Raw genomic sequence first — 14,141 nt, 5'->3', positions numbered from 1 at the left:
TAGGTTGTTAGTTTGAAATCTTTTGTTTCTGTTTCTAATTCTCAATTTTCTTTTATGAGTTTTTTCTTTTCATAATTTTTAATAGTAATACCAGACAACAACCCTAATTAACCGAAGATGCAATGAGAAAAAAAAAAAAAAACACTTGAAGCATCTTGAACAAATATCTTTAAAATATCAAGTGACAATTCACTATATGTACGTGCGTATATGTGACAAGGCCCACTTAACCGCGGATACAATGAGGAAAAAGAAATGCTTGAAGCATCTTGAACAAATATCTTTAAAATATCAACTGACAGTTCACTATATGTATATATGACAAGACCCACTTTAAAAGCATTGTTGAATAGTGAGTGCATCACTCCATCTTGACAAGAAATAATTCACCATGAATTTACAATTTTGGAACAATGTATATATTGACATTTAATTTTTGAAAAGTGAAAAGAACCCAAATATGGAAAAGGCAATTGTGTGTAAAACTTTTATGGCTTATTAGTTGTCTTCATCCCCCCTTCTCTAATTTTTTTTTTCTTTTTTTTGAGATTTAATTAACGTTTATAAACAGAGAGAACATACGATACACAATTTGTTAATAGCATAACTTTTCAATTGGATCGATTCATGCACTTCTATAGTATAAACTTTAAAAAAGTAAAATTTTTTTGCACAAATATTTAGTCAAGGAAGTAAGAATACCAAGAAAGAAAAAACGAACTATAAACATGCAAGAAAGAGAAAAAAAAACTTCAAATAATTATCAAACCCTCAAAACATGACAAAAGGCTCAAAAGAAAGCAAAGCAAAAATAAAAACAAAAATAGAAACAAAAGAAAAGGGAAAGCTAAGTTCAAAAAGTGCCATCTGTCTCCCACTTGCCCTATTTTCTCACTTTTACCTAACTCATTACCTAAACTTTTGGCTTTATGGGTTGGTGTGTCCTCCCACCATGCATTTTCATGTCCTCAAATTTGACATATATTTTATTTGCATGCCCCTCTTGAATCAATGCATTGCTTATATATATATATATATATATATATGTGTGTGTGTGTGTGTGTGTGTGTGTGTTTGATTTGAAACACAATCATTTTGAAATGGGCCTTTTCCAAAAGGGACAATTGCAGTATGCCAGATTAGAGGGCCATATATGGTCCCCATGATATATATAAGAAAAGAAGAAGGAAAGTTGCAGCTATGAAGGAAAATATGAACTATTTTTTTTATTAACAAGTTATGTGGAGCAAGAGCTACCTATATAATGTGCTTCTAATTTGTTTCAATTTTTGTAGGAAAAGTTTTAATATAAAAGGTAGTGTAGTTCCAAGGGAAAAATTAAATAATACTGTAAAATATTTTAGGACTATTTAACTTAGAATTGGTCTTAGAATTAGAATTTTATGTGAATAAAAATCCTATTTTGAAAGTAAGAACTAGAATTTAAATTTCTCACGCTATGCATAAAGGTAATGATTTCTGACATCTTACTTTAACTTGGAAATTATAGAGCTTCCATGTTGGATCGTTGAGCATATTCTCATAGCAACTCCTCACGGGCTTGTTATACAACCATGAGATACATTTAATATTGACTTTCTCACTTTTTTTTGCCACTGATAATATGAGTCTTTAACAATTCTTATAATTAATTAAATCATTTAATGAGTTGGGTTGCACGCTCAAGCAACAAGTAAGAGTAATGCCTTTCAAAATTGTTGGAAATTATCAATACATGATGTCTAAAACTTAGCAAAACATCATAATTATTTGAAAATTTTTCACATGGTTTATCAGATCTTGGTTGTCAAAATGTTTTAATAAAGGCTCCCCCAAAATGCTTTGGGTCAAGAGAGTTGACATTCTCGTGGTTTGTCATTAGCCATATGATGATCCCAATTTTCAATTTTTCTTTTCACCTTTTATTTCTTTTCTAAGCGTTTTCATCAAACATGTTCTAACAAAATAACTTGACTCATTGCTTCTTTGTCGAAGATTGTCTTTCTATATGATGATCATCTTCACCATTCATTAAATGATGAGATTTTATGTCACATTTCAAATCAAATATGTATCTCATTGTTCAACTTGTTCGTAGGTAATTACATTTCATCAATCCTTTTATCAGTACTTGTCTTATTCAAGGGAGGGATTTTAATGAGAACTAGGTGTTAGAGAGTTGTCAAATTTTTGCCTAGCCCTAGTTATATGAATTATACACTTACAATATTGGATGACTTTAATCTCATAAGGGAGAGTGATGTTGGTTGCTTTTTTATTGGTAAAACATGGTCGATTGAGAAAGAAGACTGACCTATAAACTTGTAAGTAACAAATTGATTTGCTGATGCGATAGGATTGTTAAGTTGAGGACCTTGTTGATGTTCGTATGGCCGATCACTTGTTTTGGATCGACATGAACCTCTTCATCCTAGAAAGCATATATGCAATTGCATAGAGTAATCACACCTTGTTTTAGGAATGATATCCACAAATGACACTAATTGGTGATGCTTAAATTATACTAAATCATAGTACAAACTTCAAATCATTAAACACTGTTGGTTTTATGTAATATTTGTACAAAACAAAATCTTTTAGAGAAAGCTCTGGTGATGGTTCTTTTATGCCTAAGTTATTATATCTTTCCTTCCATTTTTTTGGGGGGGGGGGGGTGGGGAAGAAATTTAAAAGTGCAAACCTTCAATGTAACGTCCCGATTTTCTACCTTTTTTTTTTTTCCATCTATATATAAATATCACTATAAAATAAACTTGCTCTGATACAAGAATAATACTGTCATCATGACAACTTTGATACTAGACTGTAATAACCTGTGTAAAATTCTATACTTAATTCCTGTAGCAAATGCACTATAGTAACATGTGTTGCCTTAAGTGGCCCCAGGTACAACAGTCCTCAAACAGTCACAAAAGTCAGCGGAAGCATCTGTATACATACACATCCAATAGAAAAACCAGAGTTCTATTCATCACCATAACTATGCATAATTTCTCAAAATATGTCCATCCATAAACATTTCAAAAATACACAATAATTTCCTATACAACACTGTGTCTCACCGTTACTTACTCTAAATAGTATTCTTAATCTTTGCTCTAAAGAACTCTAGGCCTGTCTACCTAAGTTTCCTAAAATGATAAAATTATAAGAGTGAGACACCTCTTAGTAAAATAAAATAGATTATTATCAGTGTGTAGTAACATGAGTTTTAATGTTTAAAATACACTTTAATAGTCTATCTTTTTTTATTTTTTTTTACTCCGTGAACTCATATAGAACTGTATACATGCCCATAAAAATACTTTTCATGTTACATACCTTTCTTTCAAATCATGCTATGAGTAAAATAGTATCTCAAATAATTCTCTGTATACACTAGTATCTCAAATCATACTCTATATAAAAATCTGGATCTTAATTCATACTTTGTATATAAAATAAGCATCTCAATTCATATTTGTATAAAATAAGAATCTCTATACAAGTAAATGCGCATATATGAATAGAAGAACTGCCCTGGATGGATAATGTCATGAATTAACCCCGCATGATCCGAGTTGTGGTCCGAAGGCGGAACCTAGCCATGGTTGGCCTAATTAGACTAGATCAACTATGTCTGTATCTGTAACTATGAGTATGATTCGCCTACCCAATTGGTCCGGACTCCCGGGGGTAACTCTACACTTCAATGGCAGAATCAACTATGCCACCAACACCCTATCAAAGAAGCGTGGCTGCACTGGCAACTATAGGCTATGGTACCATGCCTAGCTATGGTCCATCAGGGTTCTTAAACCATATAATGTGATTTCCAAAACAATATATGTAACATGATATCATAAACACATCTCTGTTAAAAATATATGTGTTGTAGTTCCACTTAGGGAACATTGTATCTCCGTATAAATATTTGTGCTGTTATTCTTTAAGGAACACTATAGTTCTATATAAAACACTATATTGCTATATAAAATACCTGTATAAAACTTTATACTATAGTTCTATATAGAACACTATATCTTTGTATAAAATCTATATAAAACTCTGTATAAATTCGGTTACACTATAGCTTTATAAAAAGCATTATCATAATATGGTAAAAATCATATCTCTCTCTTTCTCTTTATATATATATATATATATATATATATATATATATATATATATATATATGTCACGCCCTGAATCCGATAATGGGACCCAGGGGTGAATTAGTAACCTAATCTGTCCCTATATCATACAAAACATCCATAATACACCATAATGAATGAGGGTTTGACCTTGTTGGGTTCGCAGGCACCCTAAGCACATTCATACACAAAACGGATACCCAGTGGAAAAAGGTCTTACAATATATATACCTTGTACCATACCAAAGTCTATACAAGAGAGTTAGGATCCATAATACAAAACACCATCCGGGTGTCAGCCAAAACCATAAAAGACTACCCGATACAGTCCTAGTACTTACCTAAGTACCTCCCGCAGTACACCGACCACTATGCTCCCAACTCAAGGAAGCTAGTTTCGGTTACTCGAAGAACCTGAAAAATATGTACGTACAGTAGGGGTGAGACACCTCTGAGTGAGGAAAAATCAGGTTATATCGGTGTGTGACATATGAGTGTTATCATGACATAGTAACATGCACAGTTTAAACAGTTAAAACAGTTTCAGTATTTTCACAAAATAGCAATATAATCTCGTGTCATCACACCCTTCGACCGAAATTGGACTTTCTAGTGGTATTTTACACCCTTCGGTAAAAATCGGCGATTTGGTGATATCTCACACCCTTCAGCAATAGCCGGAAGTATGGTGATATTTCACCCTTCGGCAAACGCCGGTGCCCCCGGTAACTTGGCATAACATCAGCCCACAGTGTTGAACCGGTGCAGATATGGTGTTTTCACACCCTTCGGCAAAAGCTGAACAATGTAGTGGTATTGTGCACTCTTTAGCAAAAGCCGGATTTCAAAACCTGGAACAATTCGGAACCCCGTTCCTATTTCATTTCATCAAAACATAACTCATGCATATTCATATAACCAAACAATTCCACACCCATTTGGTAATCTAAAATCATGATTTTCCAAACATATATAGTTTAAACAAGTCAAGGCACAACCATCACTATAACACAATATATATCACAATATATTTACGGTTTTCCAAGAAAACCAGGGATACAGCCCAATACCCCTTTTTTTACTGAAACTGTAACATGAAAAACCCATAATTTTACTCCTTAGATTTTCCCAAATGAGTAACCAAAATGCTCACAGGACCGTGAACCACAGTTATACCGAGTCCGATTTCAAAAGTAACCAACATAAACTGAATCCCCTTACCTTTCACCAAATGACAAATCCCGAACTCCATGGCCCCTAAATAGCTAATCGAGTTCCTAAAAGATATAACCCAAAGTACAGAACATACTTACAACTCCATTCTCAACACAACTACTGAAATGGAATTGAAAACCGAGCCTTACCTCTATTTCGAGCCAAAACCCAAAAATATCCAGAACAAAAATCCGATCCACAAATCTTGTAGAGATTCCTTCCTTGATCCTTGTGGTAACGCCGGATCGACGATTCCCTCAACGTACAACGAAGAAATCTAGAGAGAGAGAGAGAGAGAGAGGGTATTTAAAGTTCCTAGAGAGATAGAGAGAGGGTATTTAAAGTTCCTAGAGAGATAGAGAGAGGATTTGAGATTACTTAGCTTGGAAGAAAAGGAAATGGATATTTATAGCCCTTTGAATCAGCCTACTTCATCGACGAAATGGCGACTTCGTCGACGAGCCAAAGTAGATGGTTCGTCGATGAAACAGTGGCCTCGTCGACGAGCCTGAGATTCTCGGTTTCCTAAAATCTCTCGATTTCTCCTCGTCAATGAACACCTGATATTCGTCGTCGAGTAGTAAAGGGCCTTCGTTGACAAACTCTGGCTTCATCGAGGAAGCCTGCTCAATTACCATTTTACCCCTCTTTTTATTAATTTATTTCATATATCACAGTTCGGGTTCATACAACTTTCCCTCCTTACAAAAAATTCATCCTCGAAATTTGCAATTTCTCATTCATGAACTCATTCACACAACCAAACACACAAACTCAACTTTAGAAAGAACCGGCAACTACTACAACGCAGCCCCGTCACAATATATACATACCCTCACTTATGGTGGAGGAATACCATGGTTATATACATAAACTGTCTCAGGAGTTCACAATAAGACACACTCCCAATGACTAACCACCTATTCTAATACAAAGTAAGGTAATGCACACACACTCAGAATAATTGTGGATACTTCTGGCACATCTCCGCTTCTAGTTCCCAAGAAGCTTCCTCAATCTCGTGATTTCGCCACAATACCTTCACTAACGGTATATCCTTGGTACATAGCTTTTGAACTTTACGGTCCAGAATCTGAACAGGTACCTCCTCGTACGCTAGAGTATCCCCAATTTCCAAGACCTCGTAACTAACAACATGTGATGGATCCAACATATACATCCTCAACATAGATACGTAAAACACATCGTGGATCCTCGAGAGTGCTGGGGGTAGTGCAATCCTGTAGGCTACTAAAGCCACTCGCTCAAGAATCTCGAATGGCCTGATATACCTCAGACTCAGCTTGCCATTCTTGCTGAGTCTCATCACCCCTTTCATCGGAGCGATCCTCAGAAATACCTTATCCCCTCACCTCGAACCCTAATTCTCGGCAGTGAACATTTGCGTAACTCTTCTACCCACTCTGAGCTGATTTAATCCTACCCTGGATCAAACCCACCTTCTCAAATGTTTGCTGCACGAGTTCAAGTCCTAACACCTAACGTTTACCAACCTTATCCCAATACACAGGAGATCGACACCTCTGACCATACAGAGCCTCAAACAGTGCCATCCCGATACTCGCCTAGAAGCTATTGTTATAGGCGAAATCTACTAGTGGCATAAACTGTATCCAGCTACCATGGAAGTCTAACATACAAGCTCGTAACATATCCTCCAAGATCTGTATTGTTCTCTCCAATTATCCATCAGTCTGGGGGTGGAATGCTGTACTAAAAATAAGCTTCGTCCCCAGTGCTTCTTGCAAATTTGTCCAGAATCGAGAAGTAAACCTCGGGTCTTAATCTAACACAATGGACACGATACTTCGTGCATCCTAACTATCTCATGCACATACATGTCTACTAGCCCACTCAAAGGATAGCTAACCTTCATTGGTAAAAAGTGAGCAGATTTCGTCAACTTATCCATGATCACCCAGATAGCATTCTATCTGTGAAGTGCTAGCGGCAATCCGGTTACAAAATTCATGAAAATAGGCTCCCATTTCCACTCTGGAATAGCTAGGGGCTGTAACGGCCCTATCGACATCTGATGTTCAGTTTTCACCTTCTGACACGTTAGACACTGCTCCACAAACTGAGCAATCTGCCTTTTCATACCACTCCACCTGAAGGTCTCACGCAAATCTCGATACATTTTCATACTACCAGAATGTACCCTATACAAAGAACGATGCGTTTCCTCTAGTATCATATTTATAATCTCATCATCATTCAGAACACATAACCTGGTCCCAAACCTCCACACACCTCCCTCAGAGATGTTAAATTCCGTAGCCAACCCCTGCTGTACTATCTCTACAATCTCAACTAACTCTGCATCACTAGCCTGCACTGCTTTAATACATTCGAACAAAGTCAGCTGGATCACCAAGCTAGCAATGAAAGCCTAATGATCACCAAACACCAATTCTATACCCAGGCTCTCCAGATCTCGTCTGATGTGACGTTAAGCTACAACTGCAGATACTGCTGCATGATCCAAATTCCGAGTCAATGCATCAGCTATCACATTAGCTTTCCCTGGGTGATAATTGATGGTGTAATCATAGTCTTTGATAAACTCAAGCCACCGTCTCTACCTCATATTCAACTCCTTCTACATGAAAAAGTACCTGATACTTTTGTGGTCAGTAAAAATCTCGCACTGCATACCATATAAATAGTATCGCCAGATCTTCAATGCATATACAACAGCAGCTAACTCCAGATCATGCTTAGGGTAATTCTTTTCGTATTTTTTCAGTTACCAAGAAGCATACGCTATTACCTCACCCTGCTGTATAAGAATACATCCCAGAACCTTCAGAGACGCGTCACTATAAATCACAAAATTGTCATCTCCAGAAGAAATGGTCAAAATCGGAGTAGTAACCAGCCGGTGCTTCAACTCTTGAAAGAACTGCTCACAATCACTAGTCCACTCAAACTTCACCCCCTTCCTAATCAATCGAGTCAGAGGCCCAGGAAACTTAGAAAACCCTTCCACGAACCAACAATAATAACCTGCTAGTCCTAGAAAACTCTAAACCTCCTGTACACTCTTCAACCTCACCCAGTTGACCACAACTTTGATCTTGCCAGGATCCACTGAGATACCGTCCTTAGACACCACATGGCCTAAGAATGCAACCTAATTCAACCCACACTTCTTCAGTTTAGCATACAACTTCTTCTCCCACAGATGCTGGAGCAATAACCTCAGATGATTTACATGCTTTTCTGAAATCCTCGAGTATACCAGAATATCATCAATAAATACCACTACAAACTGGTCCAGATACTCATGGAAAACCCTATTCATAAGATCCATGAACACTGTCGGACCATTCGTCAACCCAAAAGGCCTAACTAAGAACTTGTAGTGGCCGTATCTGGTTCAGAAAGCAGCCTTTGCCACATCTTCCTCCCCTGTAGTTGGTCAAAGAGATCATCGATACGAGGCAACGGGTAACTGTTCTTCACAGTCAATTTGTTGATCTCACGGTAATCAATGCACATGGGCATCAACCTGTCCTTCTTCCTCACAAACAACACTGGAGCTACCTAGGGAAAAACACTGGGTCGAATAAAGCCCTTGTCTAGTAATTCCTGTAACTGCTCCTTCAACTCCTGAAGTTCTGCCGGAGCCATTCGGTACAGAGCTTTAGAGATCAATGCCTTGCCAGGAAGCAACTCTATCGTGAACTCCACCTCACGATCCGGAGGTAAATCGGGTAAATCGTCTGGAAACACATTTGAGAAATCGTTGACTACCCGAATGTCCTCGAGCCTCAACTCCTCTTGCGGCGGTTCCCTCACACAAGTCAAGTACCCCTGACATCCGTGCAAGAGTAACCTCCTTGCCCGTAGTGCCGATAGAACCTGTGGCGTTGAACGCACACACGATCCTACAAATTCATACTCCTACTCCCCAGGAGTTCTAAACACTACCACCTTTGTATGACAGTCGATCACAGCATAACTGGAGAATAACCAATCCATCCCCAGTATGACATCAAACCCCGACATATCGTGTACCATAAGATTCTCCGGTAGCAACTTCCCCTGATTTACCACTAGGCAATCTCCTAACATCCTCCTACAGAATGATACACTCCCAGATGGTGTAGCTATAGACAATACGTCATCCATAACTTAGATCTCCACCCCATATAGTTTCACAAAATTAACATATATAAAGGAGTGGGTAGCGCCCGAATCAAATAAAACCATAGCTCTATTTAAAAGCAACTTCATAGTACCTATCACCACATTCCCTACATGCTCAGCATCTACTGGAGTAAGCGAGTATACCTTTGTCGGAGCTGTGTTTGCTTGGTAAGTTCCCCAAGATACCTGATTACTTCCCCAATTCTGACTCGAAGAAGGCATACCCCTCTTTGGTGTGTAACAATCTCGAGCCATGTGATTAGACTAGCCACAGTTGTAGCAGTAACCCCCAAACGACTGGCATTCCCCGTCATGCCATTTGTGGCACCTGATACATCGATCATGCAATTGGCTCATCTGAGAACCCTGATGCTCGATATTCTAGCAGTAACCCGAGCCCCTATTCCATGATCCCTAGTGAGATCCATATTGAGAACCAGAAGGTACTGGCCTCTTCTTCAGCTCTTGATCCACCTCATCCTCTCAGATGCCGGTCTCGATCATCGTGGCCTTATCTACCAAGATCGAAAACTCACAGATTTGAAGCATCCCCACTAATCTGCAGATGTCCTTTCTCAAACCCTTCTCAAACCTCTGAGTCTTCTTGTACTCATTCGAGATTAAGCAACGCGCGAAATGGGATAGCTCTATATACCGAGCCGCATACCCTTGCACCGTCATACTTCCTGAGTAAGAGCAAAAAACTCATTCTCCTCAGCGTCCCGTGTGGAAGCCAGGAATTATCTTTCAAGGAACACCTCCTTGAAGCAGCTCCATGTCATCTCCATAGGACCGGCTCTCTACTTCTCCAGTAGACTTACCGCAGTCCATCATCGCCCTGTCTTCCCAGACAGCTGAAAGGTAGCATAGAGGACTCTCTACCTATCCGTGTAGTGTAAGACCTCCAGAATCCTCTCGATCTTCTCAACCCAGTCCTCAGCTATAATCGAGTCAGGTCCCCCTAAGAACGTCGGAGGGTGCATGCGTGTAAACCTCTCAATGGTGCACCTCACAGCAGTAGGAGAGTGTTCGTGTCTCCTAACGCTCTGCCCGATCTCCTGCATAACCTGCCTTGTCAAACTTTGAGGCATGGAAGGAGACTCATCACTCGCAGTCTCCTCGGAGCCACTTCCCAGGTTGTTATCCTTGGGCTCCATTCTGAAAAAACGATAGGAACCTATTAGTACTCCTACAACCCATACAGTTAACACAATTATCTACAACTAATCATGTTAACTACCACCTCACAAGTCTAGGTCTGTCCTATCACACCGATACAAAAATCATCAATGATTTGCCGTGATTTTACTAAAATCGTCATTCTAGGAAAAACACGGAGCACCGCCAACGACTCCCTATCTAGAAACAAAACAACCATAGACCTACTCTACCCATTTCTAATATCCTATACTCTGGTATGTGCACACAGCTATGCCTAACCAAGTCTACAAGACCTAACAACCTCGTTAGCCCTGATACCAAACTGTCACGCCCCAAACCCGGTAATGGGACCCAGGGGTGAATTAGTAACCTAATCTATCCCTGTATCATAAAAACATCTATGATACACTACAATGAATGAAGGTCCAACCTCGTGGGGCTCCTAGGCACCTTAAATACAGTCATACACAAAACGGATACCCAACAGAAAAAGGTCTTCCAATATATATACCTTATACCATACCATAGTATATACAAGAGAGCTAGGATCCATAATACAAAACACCATCCGGGTGTCAGCCAAAACAACAAAAGACTACCTGATACAATTTTAGTACTTACCTAAGTACCTCTCGCAGTACACCAGCCACTATGCTCTCAACTCAAGGATGCTAGTTCCGATTACTCAAAGGGCCTGAAAAATATATATGTACAGTAGGGGTGAGACACCTCTCAGTGAGGAAGAATCAGGTTATATTGGTGTGTGGCATATGAGTGTTATCATGACATAATAACATGCACAGTTTAAACAGTTAAAATAGTTCCAGTATTTTCACAAAAAAACAATACAATCTAGTGTCATCACACCCTTCGACCGAAGCCGGATTGTCTGGTGGTATTTCATACCTTCGGTAAAAATTGGTGATTTGGTGATATCTCACACCCTTCGGAAAAAGTTGGAAGTCTAGTGATATTTTACACCCTTCGAAAAACGTTGGTGCCCTCGGTAACCTGGCATAGCATCAGCCCACTATGTTGAACCGATGCAGATTTGGTGTTTTCACACCCTTTGGCAAAAGCCAGCCAATCTAGTGGTATTGGCACTCTTTAGCAAAAGCCGAATTTCAAAACTTGGAACAATTCAGAACCCCGTTCCTATTTCATTTCATCAAAACACAACTCATGCATGTTCATATAACCAAACAATTCCACACCCATTTGATAATCTAAAGTCATGATTTTCCAAACATATACAGTTTAAAAAAGTCAAGGCATGACCATCCCTATAACACAATATATATCACAATATATTTACGGTTTTCCAACAAAAGCAGGGATGCAGCCCAAAACTGTAACATGAAAAACCCATAATTTTACTCGTTAGATTTCTCCAAATGAGTAACCAAAATGCACATAAGACCATGAACCACAGTTCTACCAAGTTTGATTTCAAAAATAACCGACATAAACTGAATCCTCTTACCTTTCCCCAAACGACAAATCCCAAACTCTACGGCCCCTAAACAACGAATCGAGTTCCCAAAACCTATAAACCACAGTACAGAACATACTCACAACTCCGTTCTCTACCCAACTATCGAAACGGAATTGAAAACCGAGCCTTACCTCGTTTTCGAGCCAAAACGTGAAAATATCTAGAACGAAAATCCGATCCACAAATTTTGTAGAGAATCCTTCCCCGATCCTCGTGGTAACGTCGGATTGACGATTTCCTCAACGTATGAGGAAGAAATCTAGAGAGAGAGAGGGAGAGAGAGAGTATGCATAATATTCACCCAACTTACACAAAATGTTTATCATTTCAAAACTCCCATTTCATATGTCTTTATACCAAGGAAAACTTAGATATCATTTCTAAAATCACATACTATAATTTAGCAGTTAACTTTGTAAAAATGCCTGACAAGGTCTATTCTCCTTACCTGTTTATTGAGAAATACCTGCAGGAATCCTAAAGCAGTGCTTGCAGTGTTCGCACAAATCCCTGTATTCATTTATTTTATCTTAGTCAGCGAAATTTTGGAATGATTACTATCGCTTATATGCTCCCATTACCCGGTTAAATTCTAAAAATGTGGGTATGATCCACTTTCCATATTTAAATTTAATTTCTAACATATTTAAAAACACCAATATGATCAAGTCCCCGTAGTTTAATCTAATTCCAAAATATCTCTAAAAATTTAATTTAATAAAATCCTTGCAGTTTAACTTAATTCCAAAATATTCCCAAAAATCTAATTTAATCAAATACTACAATTTAATAAATAAACTGTAATTTTCATACCCATAAAGTTACTCAGAAATCTATATTCAATATTCCAGTAATTATATACCATGATTTAATCAGGTGAATTTTTAAAATAATTGACACAATTTGTTCTCCTCACCTTAGCCTTGGAGTGGTGCTTAGGATCCCCAAATCAAAAATTTGCTCTGATTAACTTGCTAAGAATCGAAGCCAGGACCTCGTGGTGGTATCTGATCGTCAATTTGGCCGAAGATTTGGGAGAAATTAAGAAAAGATAGTGAGGTGGAGAGAGAGAGAGAGAGAGAGAGAGAGAGAGAGTGGAAATGGCCTTTGGAAGGTGGGTTTCATATGAAATCCCCATTTGATTTCTCGTGAGACTTGTATATATGAACACATATATGTATCCAATATAATATTTATTATATTAGTAGTATATATATCCTATGACCTAATTTATTAATTAATTGATTAATTAATTTAATTTAACAATACATTTTTTTTTTGGGTTACTATATTCTTGTAACGACCCTGACCCGCCATGTAGGCCCGGAGTGCTACTTTAGTGACGTCACTGTACCTGATACCTTATTCATCAAATATAGAACACACATATGCAGCGGAAATAAAATATAAAATCCTCGAATTACATTACCAGAGTTCTAACTCTCTTTATACACAAATATAACCATTTTCACATAATTACATCCCATAAAACTAAACAAAAATAAAATCTCTATCTACATACTACCTACATAAAATTTACACCACTAGCCCGACTCCTCTAGCCTGCTAGACCCGATCTCTAGGATTCCCTAAAAAGACAGTTTGTAAAGTAGGGGTGAGGCACAACTCAGTAAGGGAAAGACTAAGTTAATGTTAATGTGTGACCAGTATGCATTTAGTGTATAGAAAATAACCAGTTCATTAAATAGATAAACCCATTTATGAAAACATTCTTAATTTACACTCACACACCCAATTAGCAGAGGATAGGAAGATTACCCGCCCATACAAGTAGCTTCCCTCTGCTCTAGTACCATTATTTCTACCAAGGCACTCACCTTTCTCAGTAAGTCATCGAAGTTATCTTATTAATTAACCATATTCACATAAATTAACAAATATGCATATAAGACACTCCCTGTGACAAACATGCCATTTAC

Source organism: Malania oleifera, chromosome 9 (genome assembly GCF_029873635.1).
Source record: "Malania oleifera isolate guangnan ecotype guangnan chromosome 9, ASM2987363v1, whole genome shotgun sequence".
NCBI lineage: Eukaryota > Viridiplantae > Streptophyta > Magnoliopsida > Santalales > Ximeniaceae > Malania > Malania oleifera.
Note: the sequence above shows the minus strand (reverse complement) of the source record.